At 39.1% G+C, this 26,786-nt stretch overlaps 1 long non-coding RNA gene across 3 annotated transcripts in view; it reads right to left on the reverse strand.

Moving 5' to 3' along the window:
• LOC107053920 overlaps positions 1-26,786 on the reverse strand; it is a 265,589-nt gene that overhangs the window by 32,602 nt on the left and 206,201 nt on the right. For 2 of the 3 annotated variants that reach the window (XR_005861848.2, XR_006939957.1), the window contains exons 6-14: positions 25,988-26,106; positions 19,965-20,152; positions 15,161-15,304; positions 10,957-11,096; positions 10,746-10,868; positions 9,426-9,562; positions 5,796-5,943; positions 3,511-3,613; positions 715-879 (exon numbers count right to left, since the gene is read on the reverse strand). This is a non-coding gene — a long non-coding RNA (uncharacterized LOC107053920). Of the gene's footprint in view, positions 1-714; positions 880-3,510; positions 3,614-5,795; positions 5,944-9,425; positions 9,563-10,745; positions 10,869-10,956; positions 11,097-15,160; positions 15,305-19,964; positions 20,153-20,543; positions 20,587-25,987; positions 26,107-26,786 lie in introns of those variants that run through there. The other variant, XR_005861849.1, reaches the window with a different exon arrangement.

Consider the following 26,786-nt stretch of genomic DNA (forward strand, 5'->3'; position numbering starts at 1 on the left):
AATAAACAGAGTATTTTTTTTTAATCAAAAGTAAAAAAAAGTCTTTGATTTCATATCCTTAAATAGCAAAAAGACAAACTGTCTGGTGGCTAATGAACAAAAATAACAATACATGTGCCTTCTGTATAAACCCCTACTGAAACTTTGGGTCAGTCATACTGCCTGGGAAACGACAGTTGCAGATGAATATTACGCCTAGGACCTGTCCCTGCTTTCCTCCTGGTCTGGCCTATTTTCCTGTGTTCTTATCCTCAGAATCTGGATAACATAGTTCACTGAACACCTGAACGGTCTCCCAAGGAGTGCACATTTGTGCATGCAAAACAAAGCAGCTCAAAGCCTGCTAACTTGCTCCCATCACCAGAACAGACATAAAAAGGAAAGAAAAAAAACAATTTACAACCTAGCGCTTCCTTTGCTCCATCTGTTCGTCAGTGTGTGATGGGCCTGAATAGCAGGAGCTGGCAGGGCATGGCTTTCAAGCTTTAAAACCTAGCTCTAGACAGGCTGCTTCCAACAGGTAAGTGAAATGAAGAGAGAATGGGGCTCTTTATATATTGATAAATCAAGCCTAATCGTGAGGAATCCTGAAAGAGTGCGAAGTTCTGATAAGAGATTTCTCAAGCATGTTCTACACCAGCTGGTTGCTACACCAGCCCTCTAAATGAGCTGTTTTTCCTAGCGACAGTACTGAGACAATAAGCTCACACCTACCAAAGAAGCGCTTTGCTGCCAGTGGAGATGCTGTTGTAGGGATTCGGGCTTGAGGCCACGCGTGCAGACCAGAAGGACAGCCAGGCCCCCACGTTTCTACATGCTCAGGTCCTGGGGGAACTGAGGATCTTTTAAGTCTCCAGTTCTGTGCATCCGAGAGTTACTCTTCATGAGAAAGAAAATGTATTTTGTAAGTTAGATGGGGAGACAACAGAAATAACTATCAATAATTAAACACAAGCCTGTGAGAAGTGCCCGTTCCAGATGCTCTTTTCTTAATACAACATGGATTTGTAATTAAGTTTTAACAAGGTTTCCTCAGCTCTAAAAGGACTTTGCATAACAGCTTTTGTGGAGATGCAGAAGAAAAAGCTCCTGATCCAGACAAGAGAAAAAGGACGATGAACATTGATTCTTTTGCTAGAATGTGACTGAGTTTGCAATTTCTTGGATTAAACTGGGACAGACTTTGAAAGACTCCAAAGATGAGAGTATGAGAGACTTCAATCGTTCAGTTTTTCATCACTAGCAATATTAAAATCCCCAGATAAGATTATTCTTTGTCTCGCACTCATATAAATAAGGACTAATTCTACCTAGGAAATGCCGAAGTTTGATTTAGAGGGAATTATTCCTGACCAATGAAAGTGGTAACAGAATATATCTCACAATGAAAACAGAAACCAAGCCATTATCTGCCCTGCCCAGAGAACAGTAACATACACTGCAATCCCTATCTGTGTACCTCATCTGAAAGAAATCTGATGATTTTTCCTGAAGCTCTTCTGGGATAATTGTATCTTTGTCCATTATAAATTCACATACGTTTTTATAAGCAAAGCAAGGGTCCCATTGGCACCATTACAAATAACCTTATGCGAGTTTTCCAAAGGTAAGTCTTGCTTAACTTCAACAGGGAGTTAACTAAACACTCTACAGAAATTTTATTTTTCCTCATAAGCAACAATAGATCCCTGTAAATGTAAAGCAAGTCATACACAATCAAATATGCTGGCATAGGAGTAGTCATGCTCCCACTCCTATAAAAAGTAAATAAATGGTGCCAATAAAGACATGCCAACATGTAAGAATAAACCTTTTGTTTTAAAGCATACATAACTAAAAAATATTTTATAAGCTTTTAAAAATTCCTTTAGACTAAAGCCCTGGCTGTTGGAAAGCATTCTCAGTGACTGGATCTCTAGAAGTCTCTTTGGGGTGAATTCTGCATTTTCAAGTACAGAGACCACAGAGCAAGCTCATTTTACTTGAAACTGGGCCCTATTCTTACTAGGTTGCCACCGAGCATAGGAATAAATTTGTCTTTGTCCGTCCTTTCCATGCAACCCTACCCACTGTATCTACAGGCTACATCCTGTGCTTTTTTTGCCCATTTTGGGCTCACTCCAGGGGTGCAGGGAACCTCTGCAAGTCTCCTGAGCTGCACGCTGCCTGGTTTGCTTAGAGAATGTAAGGTTGATGTATTTGCAATTATCAGCCAAACAAATGAGTATTCTTTTACCTAAAAATATTGCAATGTTTCACTGCAATAGAAAGCTGACATAAGAAATTCATATGGCAGCTGTTACAATGGAAGTGCCATAGGGATTAACGTACAGGAACAATTCTGTAGCCCATCTCACTCTCCCACTGCAGTCAGCTACAACCATTTCAAAGAGTAGGCATGCAATAAGCAGGATAAGGCAAAAAAAAAAAAAAAAAAAAAAAAAAAAAAGGAAACCAACAGTATTTGGAGAGTTTTTCAAACTGGCAAAGCTGGGGTAATGTATGTGTGAGACAAAGACCAGCTCTGTCACTTGTTAGCGATGGCACAGGACAGAAGGGTGCTTCTGCACCTTACCTGTAGCTGAAGTAAATGCAAGTTCAATCTGTCACTCTTACAGTTAGACTCTGTAACTGATAGATGGTTCTTCCAAGGTGTCCGTTTATACCAAGTCTCAATACACAGTACGAGGATTTAATTCTGGAACTGATTTATAAATAACACAAAAGAATTTGTAGCTTTTCTTGAGTCTCTGAAGTGCATAAACCATGTAAGACCTAGCTGGATTTGCCAAACCATCTGAAGGATGTTTATTAACAGAAAAAGGTGAGTGCTAGCTATGTTTGACAGGTCCCTACCTTGTGAGTTAAGTAACAGTTCAGGAAAATAAAACAGAACTCATGAGTACTTCCTTCAGTCTTTGGCCATCTGCATCACTTTGGAATATTCAAGTAAAATAGACATATTTGATTTTTTAACAGAAACATTTAATTCTCATTCACAGTTTGCTGTGAACAAAAACTTCAACACTTAAGAAATTATAAATGAAAGTGAGGAGCACATAAGATTCTTGCTACATCTGTTAGGGAGCAGAAAAATATCTCAGAATCCCAGAAGCCTGGGGAGGGGAATAGAGATACTGGAGAAAGGGGCTGTATCCCAAGGGCTGTGGGGCAGAAGCGCTTATTCCTACAAAGCTCAGGGCACCCTGTGACATCATAGGAAGCAAAGCATGGACTATGCCTTCCTAGTAAAAGATTTCAGAGAACTCCACTGAATATTTTCCTTCTGAAAGACTTTTTTTTTCCAATTTGAATAGTCAAGGAGAATTATCTAAGCTGTTAGATCTCCACTAACTGAGTGAAACATGTTGCTTAACCTGCAGTGCATTAACAGTATCTGGTATCCAGCTGACATGAGGCAACTCATATTTCTAAGATGACAGAACCCTGTGTTGTGCGACTCTGTATTACAAGACTTCAGTCTGTATGATAATTACAATACTCTTTTACCTAGATTCCGGAACTTCCTTCATGGTTTTCATAGAAGTATTTCTGTCTCCGGTACTAATCCGTGGTACGTTCACTCTTTGGAGCTGTGAAATTTCTTGTTGCTCTGTTTAGGAAAGACAGAACTTAGATATTTTAGTAAACATGAATACGCAATTGCTGTATTGATAAGAGATAGGAGGATGTATTCATCTTGGTTTTGCAGGGTAGTTATATATAATGGTCTCTGACCCACGGAACTGTGAAAGCAGTGACTATTGGGCTCTGGAGCATTCTTTTTTCCTGGGTATTCTTTGCACTTCTAACATGTGATAATGTATTGTTGTATGTTAATCCACCTTGTCAGCTCAGCTGAAATAATCTAGCCCAACTGCTTTTGACCTTTATCGATTCACAAACCTCTAAATATTTTCCAGTGAGATTACCAACTCTCTGCACTCTGAATTTAAGCTAATTCGTAATAGCCTTGCTTTCCTTTGTTGCTTTTGAGGGATTTCTTGGAAATGGTCCCTTGCAGTGCTTGCAGGCCAGGGGTTGAAAACCATTTGTAATTTATGGCCAAACTCACAGCTAGAATAACTTGGCATAATTCCACCAATTTCAAAGGAAAAACCTCTCGATAGTATCGGTTAGAATAATGCCTAGTTTATTGAACATTAGCTGGGGAACTTCCCCTGGTTTTAGTACTTCTCTGTAGCTTTCACTGTGAATAAGACTGAGCTCCATTTCAATGTAATTATATCTCCTTTGGGAAATATTCCTTCCTTACTACCCAGATCAGAACACATTGAAAAGCCCAAGAGGAATCTTAAAAAAATTCTACATGGGAAATGTTATCAGTAAATTCTTCCAGTTTTATTTTATGCTTGTTCTCAGGTATATCCCAGATGTTAATTTTTCCAGGTGACTTCAGTCAGCGCCCTTTGTCTTAGTGGTGGCGCAGTGTAATGTATGTACAACTCCTGCATGGGCTAGACAGTTTATAGTATGAATTTTAGTTGAATTTTGAAATCAGGTTGTTCTACAGTTAGGGTCTTGAGCGTGGTATCATTGTCTCTGACCAGCGTTACACTGATTTACACTAGATGATTGCGTGCCCAATTAAATTAAGATGCTTGAGGTTCTCCATAAATGCCAAGGATGTAATATTGCTGCTGCTTATGAAATTGAAGAGCTCAAATAGGAAGGTGGATATTAAGAAAGGTAATAATTAGCTCTGAAGCATTAATAATTTGATATATTTTCTGAAAATAATGAAAAGTATTTACACTTTAAAAGAAACGAAAATCTCAAAAAAATTAGAGAAAAATGGAAAAACTGTCCTGCATGCTGCTACTGCCTAGCTCACTTTGCAGCTCCATCGCACCACAACCAATAACTAAAGAAAAAACTATTATTATGCAAACCACTCTAGCACAAAAGGGTATTACAGATCTGGTACAAAAGGGGATTTCTTTAAAAAGCACAGCACATTCAGTGTTTAGGGTTTGCCGTTGAAATTCACAGCCTTGCTTGCCAGTATTATCATGCAGCTGGGTATTATGCTACTGTTTTACTCTGAGGGGGAGAGATCACAATAAAGATATTAAAATGGGTTCACCCTAAACTGTTGTATTCTCTTTTGTTGCAACATCGGTTTTTAATGATTTTGGTCACCTCTTCTCTAGCACAAAGGTCACAATAAACATTAGCCATACAGACTTCGACTGCACACAGGAACGGTCGAAAGGCACATCTTTTGATTTGAAAATTATCAGTGGGAAGCAGTGGTAGGCAGCATTTCAGTGCTGAAAACTGAGACATTTGATAGGATGAACAAAATGCTTTTTCTCTTGTTTAGCAGCCACGAAACAGAAGTCCATCTTTCTGTATAGAAAGCTTCTGACAATCTGTTATACTGGTGCTATAAGTAAAATAAGTGTTTAATATTTTCTTTTTTTTTTTTTTTTTTTCCAATCTTTCCAGAAAGTCACTCCTATTGGAATAAAAGGAAAATCAGTTCACACAAAATATCCTTGGTAAGTAAAAGATTAAATGTAGTCTCTTAGAAGGCATCATCTTTATAACATGAGTATTCAAACGTGAATTTGGATGAGTACATAACACGTCGTTACAGGGTTAGGTGTTTCCTGCTTCTTCTGTGTGCAGTCTTCATCTTGTGACTAGTTTAGAACACCTTACACCATCAGTGCCTTTTCAGATATTCTTTTTAAAGAATCACTATCGAGCCACACAGTGCAAGTCAAACCATTTCAGAGGAACAGCTTAAACTTTTGTCATTTGCTTACGTCATCTGCCTCTCGCTGGCTGTTACATACACGACTCTCTGGGCATCTTCAGCCACGGTTGCAAGTCCTTATTTCTGGTTTTGTGTTCTGTCTGTCCCCGAGTTGTCTGAGAGTTGCCATCAGAGGGCTGAATGATAGGCACTCTGGACTGAAAAACAAAGGAATGGCACAAAATGGACATTGTTGGAGGGAGGGGGGGGGAAGCTGTGGAATTGTTCCTTGGCATGGATTAGTAGAGAAGGCAGGCTCAGACACTGAACACTCTGTGCCATCCAAACATTAAATGCAGACTAGCTCTGGGTGTACAGTGAAGTTAGCAAGAGGAAAGAGCTGCAGCAAGTTGCATAGCAATGAATGTACAATTTGAACAAATGTTCATTTCCTTTACATCAAACTGAAAGAACAAGAGATGCTACAAAACATAGTCTCCATCTTGCTTGCTTATATATAGCTGTTATTTGTCCTGGTTATTCATCAAAACACTGACCTCAAAACACTCAGAGGTCTGAGCACCTCTCTTATGAAGAAAGCAATGAAGAAAAGCTGAGGTGGCTGGGCTTGTTCAGCTTGGAGAAAAGAAGGCTCTGGGGAGACCTCATTGCAGCCTTTCAGTACTTGAGGGGAGCTAATAAACAGGAGGGAGAGCGAGAGCAAGTTTTTACATCATCTGATAGTGATAGGAAGAGGAGGAATGGTTTTAAACTAAAAAAGGAGAGATTTAGACTGGATCTTAGGAGAATATTTTTTTTACTCAGAGACTGGTGAGGCACTGGTACAGCTACCCAGAGATTGTGGCTGCCCCATCCCTGGAGGTGGCCAAGGCCAGGCTGGGAGGGGACCTTGGCAGTCTGAGCTGGGGGTGGCAACCAGCCCATGGCAGGGGGGTTGGAACTGGATGATCTTTAAAGTCCTTTTCAACCCTAGTCGTTCTATGATTCTACGATCAGTACTGAGACAGATATTAGCATTTTTTATACAACTTTGTTTCTTATTTTTATCCATATCAACAATTAAAATTTACTACATGTGATATAGCATTCTGCTTTTCTTTCTTCTAACCTTTTTCTTCTGTGCAAATTATTAAAAGAATAGTGTTTCAAGCTTGTGTGTTAAACATATATCAAAAATAGTTAAGCATCTTTTCCGGTCATCAGTGTGTGTGGTACTTATGCTCTTTACGCTGCTGCAGCCTGAGTAATAAAATTTCCTGCTTCAGAAACTTAAGGTAACAATGCTATGTGATCAGTAGTACAGTTCCGTAGGTAACGTAATATTTCCTAAAATACTGTGAGCAGCAATGGGACAGCATGGCATAGCTCTTTTACAAGAGGCAGGTCTTCTTATCTTCATTTTAGGGATGGAAAGATTTATTCACAGAAGCTTAAAGAAGTTCAAGGTATTACACAGATCCTTTCTGTGCCAAATCTATTCTACCACCATATGCAAAGTTTGCACAGTTCCAATGATCATGATGAGTGATCAGTGCATATAGTGCGACCTTGTGAAGTTCTGACACTGGCAGTGCTGTGCAGAGCCTCCTACTAGAGTAGCTGGATAGTGCTCATGAGCATTCCTTTATTAATGAAGGATGCATTACTCATGCTTTCATTTAAGTATGACACTTCTTTTCCACTCAGCAGCTTTTTTGTTTGTTTTTTTTTTTTTTTAATAAATTAATTCTCCATGTTTCTGGAGTAACCAGGAAAACAATACGAAATGAAGAAAATGCACTAGACAAGACATACTAATTACTGTCTGTGATTAATCAGTAATTATAAACCCACTCACAGTCTCAACTGTTAGTGAGTAATTTACTTGCATGAATTCAATAAAAGAAGGCAAATTTCAAAATACCTTCATTGGTATTATTTTAATTGGCAGATGAGCTGGTTGGTTGCCATTGCTCCCAAACCTTGGAGTTCTTAAATTAAGAAGAGACATAGCAGGATCCTGTTTGGTAGGCTGATGAAGAATCAGAAGCCTAACAAACAACTTATAGCAAATTCACAAAATAATTAGTCCTCATTGTCTACATTTTGCTCAGGCTCTCAATGAGGCTCTGATTTACCAGGCTGTAGCAGGGAAGCATTTAGTGCTATGATTTCAAGCATTCTTCAGTTCTAATGCCAGGAAGCATGTCAGACCCTAAAGCCGGATTTGACCACTAGCAAAACCCTACAGTGACAGCTTTTTAAGGAATGAGGCCACAAAGTCTTGATGCCCTGGATATCCTTGGTAGAAGTTAAGTGTGCTCCTTGTGCTACACTTGAAGACTGTACTTCTGTTTCATGTAGCCTTATTGTGAAGCCATGCGCCTTCCTTTTAAGCTAGAGTGATTTTTTTTTGTTGTTGTTGTCTTAAAACAGTCTTTCAAATATTTCCGCAGATTGCCTAGCCTGTGTTGTTAAAACTTCTTGCTTATTTTCTGTTAACCATTGCAAAGTCTGCTGAAACATGACAGTACTTGAAAAATATTGAAAATTCCATGGAATAATATTGTTGGAAGCTTAAAACCAGGACACAAGTGAATTACGTAGTTCTTCCTTCAGTTAACCAGTCAGTATGGCTTCAGAGCAAGGTTTTAAAATAGCACTATCTAAAAAAATAATGTTATGAATCACTATTTCTTACGAGACCTTTTGAAGTTCACCCATTTCCTGTTTGTAAATCCTTAGTCTTTGCATTAAAATTTTCTCAGACAGGAAAACAATAACAATTGATTTACATGGACAAAAGCAGCTTTTCTCAGTTTTCAGTCCAGCTTCCTCTGAGATCTCATTGACCTCCAAAGTTCAACTTCTTCCAAGAAAGTTTTCTTTGGGATTAATGGCCTTCAGAGTCAAATCATTGTTGAGTGCTGTAGCCATTACCAGTGCTATAACTAAGGCTGTATCAGCATTTCCACATAAACTCTTATTTTCAGAGATTTATAGCTTGCCTACAAAAATATAGTTTTCTGCTGAAACTTGGAAGAAAAAGAAAAGCTCAGTCTGGGACTGATTTTACTTCTTATTTTGGGAAATCTGCACAGCTCTGTGGTATTTTTAGACTGAAATTCTGAACGAGATCATGTCTTGCTACATCCACTTGGTGCCTTGGAGAATTCCCAGCCTGACTTTCTAAGATCTACTTCTGACAAATTATGGAAGGGCAATGAGAAAGGTTTAAGAATGGTTTTTCCTGATGTTAAAGATTCCCAGAGTGGATCTAGTCATTATTCTCTAGAAGATTTCAATCACTTGAAAATTCTAAGATGTGTTTGAAGATTGTAGCCAAACAAACGTGAGCTCAACAAAGTGCTGTGCAATAAATGGAGAGTTCTGAATGTTTCTGGTGCATCCTCATGCAGGGTAACTGAGCACCATGCTGATACTTCTGCAGTTATAACCTCTGATAGACTGGGAGATGAGAACCCTGACAGTTACACAGAAGAGGCCCAAGGAAAGCACAGGGGAAGTGAAGAGTTCGGGGAAACTGTGGCCTCCTGCCTCTGCAGGACCCATGATGGGGCCCTCATACACCAAAGAGGACAGCGTGGGAAAGTGGAGGAGGCGGGCACCTTTCTCAAGCATCATGAAAGTAAACCTGACAAAAATTAGACCCTTGTATAGCAAGATAAGAAGTACTTACTTTGCTTTGCACATGCCATTTCAGAACAGATTTGGAGGCACCATCTGGAGGGAAGGATGACACAGATGCCATGGAGCGTCCAGTTTCCTTCGTAGGTAATTCCCGCAAAAGGATGATTTGGTCCTGAGTCATTGCCACTGGGGATGAAAATACAAAGTGATACAACACACAAACATGTTCAAGCCTACAGATTTAATTGCTTCAAAGAAAAATGTACTCAGCTAAGATGACGACCCAGTGCAATACAATGGTTCCCATGACTACTCATTCATTTCACAACAGCAATCTGAGCAAACCAGAGACAATACCCTGTGTCCCCAAATCCCCCCTAAACTGGTCACCAAAACTAAAAATGCCTATCCAATCTTTCCTCACAAATATGGGATATTTTTAATGTCTGTGCCCAGCCACAGGATCCCTATTTCACTTAGCTGATACAAATCATATATTTTCTTGTCAATCACATGCCACATCAAGTAAAAGGCCAAATCACCCCTGGAGCATCTTCTCATTTCAGAAATGTCAGTGACTACCTCAATTGCTCCTATAATCCAGACAGATCACCCTTAATTCATTCTACTCTGTTTTCAAGCAGAAAAATTTGGCCTCCCTGGAACAGCAAGGCAGCATCTTTGAAAACAAGGCACTAGTAACCATACAGAAACAACAGCACTGCATCTCAGTAGGAAACACTAACCTACTTGTCTTTGGGAATGATACATTCAAATTTTATCCAGAAATCTCTTTTTTTTTTTTGGAGGGGGGGGGCGGGGGGGGGGAGAGCTGCTCTTTATAACTAGATAAATACAGTCCAAACTCTCAAACTTCTTTTGAAGGCATGATGGCAGGGAAACCTCACAGATGGGATTAGAAGGAAGATAATGAGGTGGCTTTGCAGATGTCTAAAGGAGCTCTTCCCACATGTAAGGCATGGCATAGGATAAAGCTTGAAATGGAGTGACTGAAAGTCTAAGAAGTAGATGGAGGAGGCTGGCATCACGGGCTAATCAGTGAAAGAAGTGGTTTCTTGATCCTGAATGAGAGATGATAGGTAGGATGAGGGGAAGCTATGAATGGCTTTGAAAGTGAAGACAAGCAGCTTATATATCAGATAGAAAAAGAGTTTTATATTTGACAGTCAAAGTGATGGGCTAGGAAAATGATCTCTGCAGTGTTATACAGTATAGAATCATTCCTGCAAAATTGCATTTGTCAAAACCAGAGGAATGGGTATTGCAGTAGTCAGCTGAGCTTTATGATATTTTACATATACATTAATTCTTGCATAATAATCATCATATAGTAAATTTTATGGCTTACAATTAGCGTAATTATATTTAATGATTTTTTGAAACTCGGAGCAAGTGACATCGTGAAGTGGACATTTTGTTGGATATTTCTCATAAGATTCTTTTGCACCATTCTCATAACAACTCCAGTTTTCTAAAAGAAGAAAATGATAGACTTAACATCCTTTTTATATGCATCTCTTTTCTTTTTTTGGCTAAAGCCTTTCATTTAAACACAATACCTGAGGGCATTCGATGCTCATATCCACAGCACATTACACAATGACTTAGCTGGTGGTCTTGGTTTATTCCTCTCTGGGCTCTGCTGGCAGGAAAGAGGTTGTCCATTACAACTTGGAGATCACTCTGGAAAATCTGTACGCTGGATAACACATACATCAGGTCACTAGCATGCCACCTCCTAGACGTGCACATATAACAGCACTCCTACACTTTGTTTGGAATGGTGTGAGCTTATAGTGGCTCTGGCTATAATACACAAGAAAATCATTTTATTCCCTATTGTATCATAGCTTTCATTTCCCCCATGCAGAGACTGATTGTGCTGCATACACATTCTTCCAGGTCTTCTCCTATTAATAGACAACCTGGCTTCACACGCTGAAACGAAGGAACAAGGTTTTGAGTGCCTGCCTAATTTAAGCAGGCCATATGTCATATGCTATAGTATCCAGTCAGAGGAGAATAAGATAAAGCAAGATTGAGAGGTAAAATAGCTTTCTACCATTAGCTATTAGCCTCTCAGACTCAAAATCTCAACAACTTCAAAACTAAACTTTCAAACCTGCATTTAAGTGTGCTCAGAACCAGTTGCTTGTTCTACGCGTCACATGAAGTTACGTATATTTCTAATGTGTTCTTAATGGGGGTGCTGTCTCAGGAGAAGAATTTCTGAGCACTACTACAACACAAATAATAATCCTGATTTTATATATTTTTTTTCTGGAATGGCCTTCAAGCTTTTTAAGTGTGGCCAGCTTCACAATTTTTTGCTTTGGCTTTCCAACTTGTAAAAACTGAAGTACAGTTGTTTACTATTTATTCAGTATCCCATGACTGTAGAACAAAAGCCTACAAAGACTATTGCAAACCTTCCTTGGCACTAGTGGATGAATGTTGCTTTTTAAAGCACATTATATTAATTATTATTGCTTAACCAGTCCATCTCTGCTGCACAGTTGAAAGAAATGTACTCTTTCAGACGCCTTGGCTGGTTATATAATCAGCATTCCTCACAAATATTTGACTCATTAGGGCTAGCAATCACATTTTCCTGGCAAGTTGTCTAGTGCTGTCTGCAAGCAGTTAGAGAACTAGAAAATGTAATAATCTGGTTTTCCATTTACTTCCTCCCCCTTATCTCATGCACTTCTACTGCAGCCTTCCCCCCTTTGCCTTGTCTTTAGGTATCTCTTGAGAAGCAGCATTGACAGAGCATTTCTTTCATGTCAGGGAACGGATAAGAGCACGGTCAGCTGACAGGCATGCATGCTTGCATGTTCTCAGGTTTTTAGGAAGTGCTATTCTCTACTTTTACTTAAAGTCCAACATCCATTACATTCACAGTCCAAATTGGCATTGTCAGAGGTTTACTCTGGTATGAGAAACAGAAAAGGAAGAAATTTCATTGCAGACATAGCTTAAGATTTCATTGTTTTCTTATCTTTTACTTGTGACCAATGAGAAGAATAAAATATACACTGTCTCAAATGGAAGGGAAAAGATTAGCGGAGAGAAAAAAAAATTACTAGAAATGAGGAGTAATTCTGTGTGCGTATTTTAACCAGCCATCATCCGGTTGCTTTATGGATCTGCAATACTGCATAGCGCCTGCAGTTCAGATACTCAAAAATCAGAAGTGAATACAATTTAACAAATAAAAGCCACATATGGGAAAAAAATACCTTTCTGGTCAATTATTCACTTTTGCAAATACAATACTTATTTCTCAGCTTTCCTTTCTACATAATCCAGTTAGTAGCTTACACTCAAATGTGATGACTAGAGGTAAGACAAAACAGCAGTTATGAAAATAGGGGAGAAGGCTGATCTTAATCAACAGTAAAAGTTATGCAATACAAAGCTCTATGAGGTGGTACACTCCTAGAAAAAACAATCCATGCCCCTGTCCTATGAAGCCTTCTGTGATGTATGCCTGTGGGACGTGTCCATGAGGACCAAATTCATATCTCTGTGGTATCTAAGAGGAAAGAAAAAGTCTGAAACATCATCTCTGGTTGTATATTAGAAAGGTCAGTCATCCTGCCACATTTCATGGTAATGCCTCACCTTTCTGTAATTATCTGTGAATCTGTGACAATTGGCGACCAACAAAAAAGTAGACATGCCTTGTATATTTCAAGGAGAGTTCTGAGCCAGAAGTCAGACTCTTTGCAGCTGTAACAGACAGCTGCAAGGCCATTAGATTTCATCTGCATCTGTGCAACATAATCTGTGTATTTGGGCCACAGTGTCCTCCAGCTTTGCAAAACCAAACTAGGTATTTTGGTATTTCAGATTTAAAGTTCTGAGAAAAAGAGTTTGCAACAAATGTTTTCTCTTAGCGTAGTGGAGGTATAATTTAAGAAACCATTTTGGCACACGTCATAGACAACATCTTAGAAGCTTCCTTAGGAGCCTAACAGATAAGTGCCTGGAGTTGCACTGCTCCGTTTGGCTTCAGCTTGCTCAATGCAAAAGAGAAACTGAAAAGTCAGGCTTTCTCTGACTGCGTGTTCCCTTTGAAGAAAGAGTTGTGATTGTTGGCAAGGGAAGGAAGGAGCTAGGACAAAACAAGGGAAGGAAGAAGTTGTTTTTTTCTTTCCACCAGTCAGCTCCTTAATTTTGCTGCCAAGATTATAATTCCAATTTACAAGACAAACATAAATCTATTTATATATTATTTAACTTGAATCACAGAAAATGACACGGCGTTTGGGTTGAAATCTTTGAGTATTCAGAGAAGGGAAAATGAGGGAAATACACACATGAGACAAGGGTCATGGTGATGCTAATGAAAAACGTTCCTAGTCAAAAAGAAAGTTTCTGTTCGTGCTTAAGGTATTTTTAATTCATTGCGTAATTTTTTTCTTTTTTAATGTCTCTTAATACAGAGATAAGGTCAGAAATGTGAAAGTACTTAGATGTAGCAATCTCTAAGCATTTAAGCAAAGAATGAATCCTTGAAAAGCATCAGTGAAGGAAGCTTCCCTGTAGTCTTCCTTGAATAATTTATATGTATTTTGGGCATAATCAGGGCCAAAATACATCAACATAAAAGAATTATCCTGATAAATGTGTTAATTGCAGTAATTATTTAATGTAACATCTGTTAAGATTCATGATGATAGTATAAAAGTTGATGTCATGAGCTAAGCTGTGAGGATCTTTTCTGCAGATTTTGCATATATCAAAATTATTTGGTAAGGCCTATCTGAAAGATGCAAAATCTGTGTTTTCAAGTGGGAAAAACCTATTAAATCACATTTTGCAACGTAGCACCCCATTACAAAACTTTTCCACTTAACTATAACTTGCTTAAAAATGACATATTTATTCAGCCTTCCCAGAAGAAAAGAAAGAAAAAAAAGTATTTGCAAATACTAAAAAAGATAGAATTACTTTGTTATTGTTGTTATCACATTGTAACTACAAGCCTGACCACAATGAGAAGCAAGAATTTAGACTTTTGCATAAACAGCCTCTGGAGATTGCAAGAATCACTTTTAAACTGAAAGATGGAAAAAATCCATTTCTGCAAAATGTATCCTTTCTAAAGCAAGACTCCAGCAAGACAAACTTTAGGATAGTCACACAATGTGGGAATACAGTTAAAGAAATCTGTAGCAAATCGATCTAAAAAATCTGAAGTATTGAGGCCCTTTGACTCCATTTCCATTGACATAATATCTTACATTTATTGGAGGACTAATGCCTTCCATACATTACATTAAAATTTGACCTTCCTTTCTTTTTACTATATTCTTATGTCACTTGTTCTAAAACAAATCTTTCTCCACCATTAAGGAACACAGATGGAATAATGGGCCCATGCCTAGAAACATAAAGTAAAAAAACTGTGAAAATAAAAGGAAATGAGGCAGTTTTTCAAAGGAGTTAAAAATCAAACAGACAGACTTTGTCGTTAAGAATGCTGGAATTTTGTAAGATTAAATCCCACGGTATTACATATTCATCCAGATTTTTTGAGCAATCTGTAGATTCGATACTTCAGCTAAAAGATTATTTATCATTATAAATGTAGATCAAAACCATGTAAGAGTATCATAATAAATGTTAGTGTGCCTCATAACCAAAGTGCAAGTAGGAAAAAAAATCATACATAATTCAATCACAGTCATTCAAATTAAAAACACTAATTGGAGTCTTAATTTCAGTTGCCAAATACCCTCAGCTATGACTTACCTGAATGGGGACTGCACTTGTGCAGCTCTTCTCAGAAAATCCCTGTTAATCAGGACTAAAGAAACAGCTGCAAACATCCAACGGGCTTCATTTTGGTGATGTTTCCTGATGTTTCACTTTGGATCTTCGGTTTTACCAAGTTTCCTAGTGAGAATCATTTTTGTTTTTAAAATCTGGAAATGATTGTGATCATCAAGATGTGAGACACTGGCATCATACTTAGTTTGAGTTTCTCTCTTCCTAATGGACGTTGAAAGACAATGGATGTTTACTGTGAGAATAAGTGCTAACACATCTGGGTTGTTTCTTTCCAGATCCAAACAAACTCACAAAGCAGAAAGAGACTACTGACAGTACCCATTTGGTTTTTGGTCCTTCTGGAAATAGGTCACCTAACTGTGGGATCTGGGATTTAATCGTGGAATATTTCCTTTTTGTTCTGGAAAGAAACAGCCTTCCCCTACCTCAATAAATAAAGAATCTAACTGAATAATTTAGTTTCTCAAAATATTCAAGGGTTCCAAATTCATAATGAAAATACTCAATGTTTTCACTGACTCTTTTTGGGAAGTATCTTATGTAAAGCCAGGATCTGGCTCGCCTTAGAAACTATACAGCCAAAAAAAAAGTAGGAAAGGCAGTGATCTCTGAGAAACTTGCAGCCGCTATTCAGCTGGTGGGGCTTGGAATTGTAAGGGGTGTCGTAAAAGCCAGATAGTCTCTGGGGAAGGCACTGTCAGGTGGAGAAAACAGGGTCTCATTTTCACACTTTCCTCCAAAACTAGCTTCTTTTTTGTTATCATTTACCACCCATTACATGCATATTTTTCAGACAACAGTGTTTCTAGTTTATGTGTAAATACCAGAAAAAAAATGGTGTACTATTAGAAATGGCATTCTCCCTCTTTCACAGGTTTATTGATGCTCATGCAAAAACTTGCAGTTCTATGCTATTTTCTCAGTCATTGTTGTCCAATGAAAAACTTTTGCTCAGTGCAGTCTGAGAACAGAAAGATTTTGGAGCTAATGTTCAAGTTTTTAATGGCTCTGTCAGAGTTCTATTCAAACGAACAGGTGAAACATTAGCCCACACTTAGCCCAACAAGAACCAGAACTCATAATGCTGGCTGCTTGCCTTGTTCATTCTATCCAACATCCAAATTTGCATTTCATTACATTTCACTACTTCTGAAAGTAATGCCTCCTACTTTATTAAGTTGGCCCACAATGTCAGAGGTGGATGTTGGTGGTATGGCAATAGGGGACGAACCTTCCTGCCAATATCCCATTACATGTTGTGGCCCTGTGACAGATGGCAGCAGAGGGGTAGTCTGACAAAATGGTGCCTGACATGGAAGTGCATATGAGGCAAAAGTGTGTCACTGAATTCCTCCAAGGGGAAAAAATGGCACCCGCTGACATTCACTGACACTTGCTGAACATTTCTGGAGACCAAATAGTGGATGTGAGCACAGGGAGGCAATGAATGGTGCATTTCAGCAGCAGTGACAGCAACCGTGGGTCACCTCTGCTGGTGCAGATTGTTAAAAGTGTGGCATGCAGGCTCCTGCTCATTGCTGGTGAAAATGCACAGTTAATGGTCATGCTTATGTTGACAAATAGCATTTGGTAACTGAGAATTTGCTCTCTCAAACAGAGATATTGTGCTCAGTGTGCCAGTTTTAGTTTCCATGGAAATAAATAGGAGGCATTACTTTCAGAGTGACCCACTTACCTTGTATGCAGAAGTATCTGAATGCTGAAAACATATCTTATGAAAGCTGAATTAAAACTCTCACCTCCAGTTGTATGAAATGTCATAGGAATCCTTTCCCTGCCATACCCAGACCTATTGGGAGACCATTTAAACACCGGGGGAAAAGGCAAAAAAATGCTCACAACATGGAAATCATTGACAAGTGCTTTTTTTATCCAATAATAAGAGGAAAACTTAAAATGTGAGCTTCCCGATACTACCCAGAAATATTTGAAGTGCTTGTCATTTCGGGAATACACGTTCAGGCTCTGTCTGGAGAGCTGATTCTCATTTTTAAAAAAAGGGAAGGAAAAGGAGCATGCAGATTGCAGTAGGATAGAAAACATGGCTTCCACAGCCTGCTCTTAATTTAGGAGTGCAAAAGCATCATTTTAAGGACATTTCCTTAAGAGAATAAATATTTACACACGCTTCCAAAAATAGGAACTTAAAATATTTTGAAAAACAGTTATTAGCCTAATTTTTGCCTTTTTTTTTTTTTTTGGAAGCTAAGGGTGAATTCAGTGTTGTGAAGTGTCTGCTCCGAGTCCTCCTTATCTCTGACAATACACCCTAGCATTAAAAACGCACTGCTGTGCTTTCTGTAGGGGGCAGTCTGATCAAAGCTTTTATTTTCCAGTAGGAAAAACACTGGAAAAAAACCCTTTTGCCAAACCAACATGTAGAACATTAATGTTCGATGTCCAAAATGCTTTCAGTGCTGGTTAACTAGAATTATTTTAAAATTTGTCTAGTGGAGTATTCAGAATGAGTCATGTAGAAATGAATATTTATGTTCCTTCTGACCTCAAACATTCATGGCCTTGCACAAGGTCACGTAAGGAGACTGTGGAAAGCTTCCACGTAACTAACTTGATAATTTCTCTCCTTAGTTCAGCAAGCTGTGTATATGATATACACCCCATGGTTTTTGGTGCACTCAGAATCACGTTAAGTTCTCCTAAAATAGATTTTATAACTATTTAATCGTTGATGATTGAAATTGAAAGATGATAACTGAAATTATACAAGGAATGCTGGGGCAGGGAGATGAATTGCAAGGGATAGCATTTTGCTGCTGCTGGGGTTATTTTTAAATCTGGCACCGATTCCGTCACCATTACACATGCTGTTTCTCCCAAAAAGATATCTCAAACGCAGCATAAATTTCCAAGCCCAAAGACTAAGAGGCTTCAGAAAAATAAAATGCAAAAGCAGCTGCTTTGCTTCTTGAAATCTTCCTTGGATCTCCTAAAATTACTTTTCTAGAGCTACTGTGCTTCTGTGTTTTCCAGACAGTTTTCAAAATATTTCTCATGCAGATATAAATGCACATATTAAAGAGTACAATTCAGATCAGGAGGACTGATGAGTCAGTTATATACACAGCAACGTAATGAACAGAATGACAGGAAAAAAGGAAAAGGCATATTTAGGGTTCCTTAAGCTTGAATAAAGGGAATAAAAATCAAACCGAATATTATGTTTCATACAAGGAGTTATTTTGCCACTTTAAAAGGTGGCAAAGGAGGCAGAACTCAGAGTGATGAAATTCCAGTGCCCAAGAACTCCAAACATCTCTGGAATTGTGTGCAGTGCTTAGCAGGAAAATGGAAACATTCAGAGCCCACAACTTGCAAGCATTACAGTATTTTTCAAAAGGCAGCCTAAAACAAAGCTGTCCTGCTGCAGTGTAAATCTTCAGACCTGCATGACTTTGCCTAGAATTGGAATAACAGCAACGCCGGTGGAAAGAATATTTTTGGTACAACAGAACACTATGGAAAATATAATTTTCTTTATATTGATCAGAAAAAAAATCAGGCGGGGGTTAAAAAGGATGGGCAACATCAATTCAGCTGTATTAGCATGGAAGACAAACACAAAAGTCCTTTTTCATTATGAATTTCCAGTTGCTTTGATTACTTGAGGCCAAAGCAATAAACTAGTTTGTTCCTTTTAACTTTGAAATCAGCCTTTAACAGCCAGTAGTACGGAGTTAAACAGGAGCTACTGCTAAAAGGGTGCATTCAGCACAGAACAGAGCCTACCGTTGGAATAAGCAATTAGGTCATAACTTTCTCCATTATTCAAAACAAAAAAGAGAAGATCTTCGGAGAATATGCTGTTGGAACAACTTCAAGATATAATTATACCTAGTTTGCTTGTTTGTTTTCTTCTTTTTTCTTGTTTAAAAAATATATATAAGGATTGGAGTGGGACGATTAGAAAAGGTGTGTTGGAGCAGTCTTCACTCAGTAGCCAGTGGGGAGTGAGGGCAATTTCCTGATCACCCTCCTGAGAGTGGCAGGCACAGATCAGGGTGGGGCTCTATCACTGCTCCCCCCTTCATGCTTGGGGTAGGAAGCCCTCCCTTTTTCTCCCTAGAACGTAACCTGGGAACTTTTATTTCCTGCATAATTGCTCTTTGCCTCCCCCAAGAAAAGATGCAAGCTCAGTGGAAGCATCCCAAATATTGAATTCAAGACGTGGGCCACCAGTTGGCCCTGACCAGTTTGTTATATGGGAGAGTTTCAGTTTCTTGATAAAAGTCCCTCTACAGATGTGAAAAGGATTGGAAGGGAAGGGAAATAAAGGAAGGACCAAATCCTCTCTCAGCAGAAGACCACAGCTAAATTTCTACTCAGCCACAGAAGGGTGAGTTCCAAATGGCTTGTTTTAGGCAAAGCATTTTTATGGCTACAAAAAAATAACAAACTGCAAATATTTAAAATCATGCAAGACACTTCATTTCTATTTAAAGCATTTCTGTTTTCTTATAGTTTCATAGGGCCTGTGGCTATCCACCACGCAGTTACACTCTAACTCTTGTTTGTATTAGTTATACCTCTATCCTACTCAGGGTCTATTAACCTATATCAGCAAAACAACTGCAAAATATTGTGCAATTAATTTACACAAGTGAGATGATTCTCCGATATCATAAAAACTATTAGCTATAATGGTTACAGTAATTACACGAGTAAGACAAACTCAAGGCTTCATCTGGCATCAACTTGTCTAGGAAGAATGTTGCCTGTTGCTTACCTCCCAGAATTCTTTTTTTCTCCCTTGACTTCCTCCTGCCTTCAGCATCAACAAATCCCACATGTCTCCACAAATCCAGAAGATGAAATGCTTGTGCTGCTGTAGGATGCTCCTCTGGATGGCAGTTCTCTGGACAGTCAGGTAGGCATTCCTGAGTTTCCCTTTTTAGAATTCCTTTAAGAAGAGTCCTACAGATTTGTAGACACGAGCACTTTTAGAAAAGCTTTTATATTTATGTATTTAGGAAAATATACTAATCTTCTAAAATTGGATCATTTTACTGCAATGCTTGCTAGGGATTTATCAGATCCATCTTCCAGGAAAATTGTCAGCTCTCAATAACAGCACTTAGTCACTCTTTCACAGCATGACTCCCATCATTGTGAGTAAAGCTAGGAGTTGCCTGTTTGATCCTGCTAAGTTATTAAAGCACGTTACATCAGCTGAACGGTAGTGGGGAAACACTACAAAATGGAAAACTAAGTTAAATGTTTTAATATCCTGAAATAAAGCTTCTAAATCAAACAGAACAACTCAAAATCCAGATCAGCAGTACAGTCACTGCTTATCCATTCTTACCTATTTTCAACATGGAAGAAACAATGCACAGCATAAAATGCTGAAGACCTACCTGAAAAATGAAAGAGTAACATCGTTTTTGTCAGATGCTAAGGAATATGACTTTGTCAATTAATGCTCTTATCTTCCACAGCCTAATTGGGAGCTTGCATGAATAGTTAATGGCAGAGGATGGATAGCAGAGAAGGGCAAGTCAAGATCTGTCACGCTGGGATCACTGGCTGTCAGACAGGCAAGGCAGCGGCTCAACCGCCACCGCTCCCCATGTACGCTGGCTGTGTCTGCCAGGATGGGGGAGCACGTTGGTGCCCTAAGGCAAAATTCTACCCGGCTGATGGAAACACAGATGGGTAGCTTGTGCTTTCTCTAAGACATTTTCATGTCATTAGTGTTAATGAGGCAGTACCCAGCACACCGTGCACGCCTTCACTCAGTCCTGCCCTTTGTGCCTCCTTGGAACATGCCGTTTCAGGCTACTGACCCCGCATGTGCTCTGAAGCTCTATCTCCCCATCCTTAACCCTGAACAGACCCAGCTCTTCAACATGGCTCTCACACAAGCAGCTGGCCTACTAAGAGGCTAATGCAAAATGCTAACATTTTTGTTTCAGGAAGAAACAAAATACATACAGAAAACAAAAAACAAGGGGCAGATTCTGGTTGAGCACTACTGTTGACCAGAGATGTGGAATCTAATCAAAGTGTCTCCAGAGTGAGAAAGAAAGGTAAAACTGGCACAAGGACCTGCAAGCAGTTTGGGAAGATGCTGTCAAAGAACTACATAGTTTGCAGCGTGAACACTGTCTCATGAATGTCTTTGTGGCGCTTTCAGCAGTGACATAAACCTACTGCATCAAGCTGAGATAACGACAAAATAATCACACTTCTTGGTATAGAAAAAAAACACTCAGGTCTTTGCAGGCCACTATAACATTGTTTAGTGCTTGGATGTTGGGTAAAAACAATAGGCTCTTTCTGTTTTTGTGATTAAAGGCATGTTTAATCTCTAGCTTATATGAGGTTTGGTGTTTGTGGACCTTTATTTGATTGGAACGAGAAGAATAATGGGAGTGTTGTAAAATTATTTCAGTGATCTTTTTATTGTTGTATTTTAAAAATATGTATTGTAAGTTCTGTCCTTTATCCAGAATACTTACATCGTTTAGGCATATTCTTGTTCTTAAGAAATATATTATACTTGTTTAAAGGGACTTTAGGATTGATTAACCCAAGTTAATTTTATTAAATGGAGCTGTGATTTGCTGTGTGTATTGCTAAAGGATGTGATTGCGAAGATGATAGTTAAACAACTGGAAGTTGATTGCACATGGAAGTCCATGGAGACTGCATTCTAACATGGATCTGTGCAGTTTTTAAAGATCCCAATGAAGTATTTTGAATGCTGATAAAGCAGAAGATACGAAGATTTAAACAAGTAAATCTTAATAATTAAGTCCAATGAGATGAAAATTAGCCAAGGAGACTTAACGTGACCATGCCACATACCCCTCACTACCAGCTCTATTTTTAAGTTTAAAGGTTTAAAATATTTCTGTTTTTTATCTAGCAGCATCTTATGATAACAGACAGATATTCTCTGAAAGAGAGACCAGAATATAACCGTTGTCTCCTCCTTCCTTTCCTCTGTGCAGGTGAGTGCCTCAAACAGTCAACCCTAGAATCGTGTCCCTTCTTGCTTACTCCCATCTGTCTCAATTTCCTTCCTGTAAGTTCTACTCAGTACTTAAAAAAAAACAACTCATAAGCACCAACACAGAGGACAGAACATCACTGACAGCTTGAAAAGATGAAAGGTCCATCCTTCCAGCTTTATCAGAATCCAGAATTGTAAACTTTTCCTCCAGAGGGTTAAAGGGACTATGTTTGTTTTGTCTTGCACAGGTTTTCCTACATATGAAGATACTTTTCCCTCTTAGTGGGTGTTTAAAACCAGGACAACAGGGAAAGCAGCCCAACTGCTATTTTCTGCCCTAGCATTTGCATTGGGTTTCCAGTATTTGCACAGGGCATGTTTAGACATGTCCAGGTTTTATTTATTTATTTTCGTAAAAAGGGCTTTCCCAGCTCATTTGGAGCAACAGCATTCAGATGTTTCATCAGTTCCGACCTGGGTGGGAAAACAGGTCACTACCTAAACTCTGGGCAGGCCTTTTTATGGCTGGGTTAGATAGATCTCATTAGCATCGTGGATATGATTGATAAAAAAAGTATTTAATACTTTTCTACCAACTGTGCTGCTAGAGGCATGAAGATGATTCAGTTTGGAATACATGAGTGCAAGTTTCATAATGAAGTAACATCCAGCAATAAATGATCAGTTTTTAAGGACAGGTGATGGAAATTTAAAGATTAATGCTTTATAGTTGTTCTAGTAGGTTTAATAAAAATAGCTGAAATAATTTCAAATAATCTAATGCATTAATATTTGCTTCTCGATATACTTCTGGAATTAAATATTACAACAGAATTAATATTAAATTGAATTTTATGTATTAATCAAGGCAAGTCTTTGTTCTACCCGTTATGACTAGATAGCAAGAAAACCTAGGCTGGATGCTGTTTCATTTTAAAGTGTTACAGTACATACAAGTATCTGGTCATTGTCATGAAAGGGATTCTCAAAGTCCCAGCATGCTGCAATCAGGTGCAAGTTTAATTGATAGATGAAGAGCTCACTTGCTCCACAGGTGAGCAGAAGTCATTGTCCATGAGCAAACTAAGAGCACACTCAATGCCTCTGTCAACCACGAAAGAATAACTCCAGTACCATTTGTTCCTAGAGCAAAACCAAGCACGGCCAAGAGGTGCCAAAGATTGGACTCATGAGCTTGGTCTGCTGTTAGTAGCAATGTGCTTGGATAGAGGACTGCACACAAGCAGGGCAACAAAAAGGAGATGTTACGCCTCCCATTTCCCAGACAGAGGATGGGGAGGCTGTCAAAGAAGCTATCTGCTGCTACTCACAGTGAGCGCAGCTGCTTTTAGTAGCCAGACTAAATGCAGAACAGCACTGTGCCACAGAAGTCCCCTAAATGACTTTCTCAGGCAGGGACAGAAAATGAATCCAGCCAGATGGTCGCCAAAGCCACAGCCTTAACTGTAGTTCCCTTCCCACTGCCTTCTTCTCCTTCGGCCTCTATGGAGGCAGCTCACACAGGGTGAGGGGAAAATGGGCTTGGCCGAATGGCTGTCCTGTGGGATTCCTTCTGCATTTGGGTCACTGGAGTGCTCAAAATTCAGCTTCTATCAAATTTATCACCTTCAATCATTCTCTATTAGACCTAGTAGCATTCCCCTAAACTACTGAAAGTCATTTAATACTGATTCCTTTATATTGCACAGTGTGAAGTAACAGATATTACATGTAACTTGCAATTGAAGATATTTGGGTCACATCCCCAGAAGCCAATTAAAAAATAACACATTCCGTGATTTCTTTTGACTATGAAGAAGGACCGGTTCTGCTATCTTACTCACTAGAGGTTACATATACATCTCTGTACATACAGGAGTTACTTATGGAAATAACAGCAGCAGATTGGAGTGATAAGCATTGTAATTTCAGCAATACAGCATCACTGTCACTTTCTGAACTCTGGATGAAAAATACCAAAGAGCCTATTTGTGCCCTTTTATGAAGTAATGAATATATACAATTTCACATTTCACAACTAGAATAGTGCTTGTCAGAATATACACTTTGATTTTTTTGTTAAGTGCAAAATTCACATTTTTGTTTCTGTGCCTTTCAAGCATACAAAACGACTGGGTCCATATGTTGTTCTGAAAGAATCACGCAAAAAGAAATATTTGGGTCCTGGGGGAAGAGGAAGGAAAGTTTCCTCTTTATTATTCCAGGTCTGATCTCTTAGTTGTAAAAAAGACCAGAGTTACAACTGTATCTCCTCTTTGTCCTCTCTTGATAGTTTGCATTTGCATGGGACAGAGAAAGAAACACAATTGTTTCTAATTTGTCTGCTGCTTAGATAAGCCTCGAAGTGGCTGGCAGTAGACATGTGAAGTTTGGTTTTTGTTTGTTTGTTTGTTTGTTTATCTGACTAAATGGCAGTAGAGGAAAATCAGTAGCCACGGGGCCAAAGTAGGCATTTGCTCTGGCTCTTTGCAGTCTGTGGCTGCTGCAGTGTAATGGCTGCCTGACGGTTCCTTCAGGCTGACCACCTCTTGGGCACCATTGCTGCAGTACCTTCTTGGAGACTTTTAGCAACAAGGACATGTGAGAATAGCTGACATGAACATGGATACTGAAGATGCTCTCTTTGTTCCTTCTCTCCCACCTTTCTCTAAGCACTCTAAGCACAGAATGTCCCTTGTATTAAGCTAAGAACTCACATTAATTAAATTTCAAACAACTAATACAATATTTCAATTCCACAATTAAAAAGGAAAACATGTTTGTCATGAACTGACAATCATCAGCTAAATGCTTTGGTTCGTAGGGGAAAGTTCACTTAAATACACTGCACTTGACCAACATTTCTCTTTCTCTACAGTTTAATGTGTTGGTCATAAAACATCCACTAGAAAGGATACAGGTGCTATAGATGATTGCATGTATAGACAGGAATAGGCAGGAGCCTGAACATTCTATTTATTGGCTTGGCTGTTTATCCTTTAGGCTAAGGTCGTATGCATTAACCTAACCACTTCCTAGATTTATTTTAAAAGGATAAATAAAACACATGCCTAGCAATGCTAGAATTTAAATGTTTCCAGGTGTGGTATTCAGTGATCATTCAGCTAGGCCCTGTAAGAAATTTAATTTACTCTGTTTCTGAGAGGCACGATGACTTGCCCAAGCTACCCAATGCAGGGTTAGGAAAGCTAACCTTCAGGAAAGCTTCTCTGATGGCACATCCCAGCGTCCTCCAAAATGAAGGATGCCTGCATGGCTGGCAGCAGAGCAGCTGCCTCCATGTGACACTAGTGCCCCATGTGCTCAGCCTACTGTTATCTCTGTCAACAAGTGTTGCCAGCAGCAGTCCTGCAGCAGAAGGGGAGCCAATGGGACCGGGGTTGGCAAAGACACAGCAAGGGAGACAGGCAGACCTGTTTGCTTTCCCTGAACAGCCCAGCCCTCCTAAGCTGCTCAGCTGTGTAACAGTGATGGCTTAACATCAGTGACCACACTGAAGGCCAGGGACAATAGAAACATGCTGCCGATTGCTCTGTTGAGCTATCTGCAGTACAAAGGTATGTGCTTTCTAAGTACGAGGGTTAGAAAGTAAGAGAAAGAAAAAAGGATCGAGAAAAGGGATCCATATCTGAAGGCAGTGGGAATTACAGCTCATATTGACAGAGCTTTTAATGGATAATTCATTAATCTGTTTTATTTACACTTGTACTAGTCATTTAGAGGTCATTTAACACCTCACTAAATTATACTGTACACAAGAAAATTCATACCAGGGATTATGCCAGCAGGTGATTGCACTCCCAGCCTTGCTGCCAGTCTTATTTGCTTGAAGACAGCTTTCACTAAGTTGGGGTAAGCAGGAGATGTATAACCATCACCATGTGAGTGCCTGAGAAAGAGAGAGGGATGTAGAAAGCACCAAGGGAAAGAATAAGCAATTTTGGAGAAGGCAAAATTATGGGGTCCAAAAAAGCACGAACAATAGTGACTTATTTTCTTTGTATAAATGACTTTTAGACTAATGCACTTCTATCAAGCTCCCTAGAACTGTATTAATTTTCCAGTTCTGCCACCAGCTTCCAATGTACTTTCACAGGCCACTCAGTCTTTGAGCATATATATTATTAGTCTGTAGAAATAAAAATATCATCACCAGAGTCCTCTTGTCCCCAATCCAAACCCCATGATCTTCTGAGAGCAAATCTCTTTTTGAGACTTCAGTATTCTGAAGAGCTCTGAGTGCAGCCTCAAATCACCTCAGCCCCAGCTCACATGTTTGGGGCCCACCCTCCCACACAGCCTGCAGTAGGTCAGGAACAGTACTCAGAGCACACCGCTTTGCCACTTTCAATGTAGTGGACAAAACATCCATCCTCTGAAACAAAATGGATGAAAGTAGGTTGCATTTCCTTAGGTGTGGCTAAGCCACATATAATATAAACAGAGTTCAATTTTCTCTCAGCTTTTCATTTATCCCTAAGAAAAATACAGCCTGGTTATATTTAGCATTCTAACCCAGTCATGAGAAGGGGCACAGGGCAGGGCTTGTGGTTTCTGCAAGCAATCTGC

The sequence above is a fragment of the Gallus gallus genome, chromosome 8 (genome assembly GCF_016699485.2).
Source record: "Gallus gallus isolate bGalGal1 chromosome 8, bGalGal1.mat.broiler.GRCg7b, whole genome shotgun sequence".
Classification (NCBI taxonomy): Eukaryota; Metazoa; Chordata; class Aves; order Galliformes; family Phasianidae; genus Gallus; species Gallus gallus.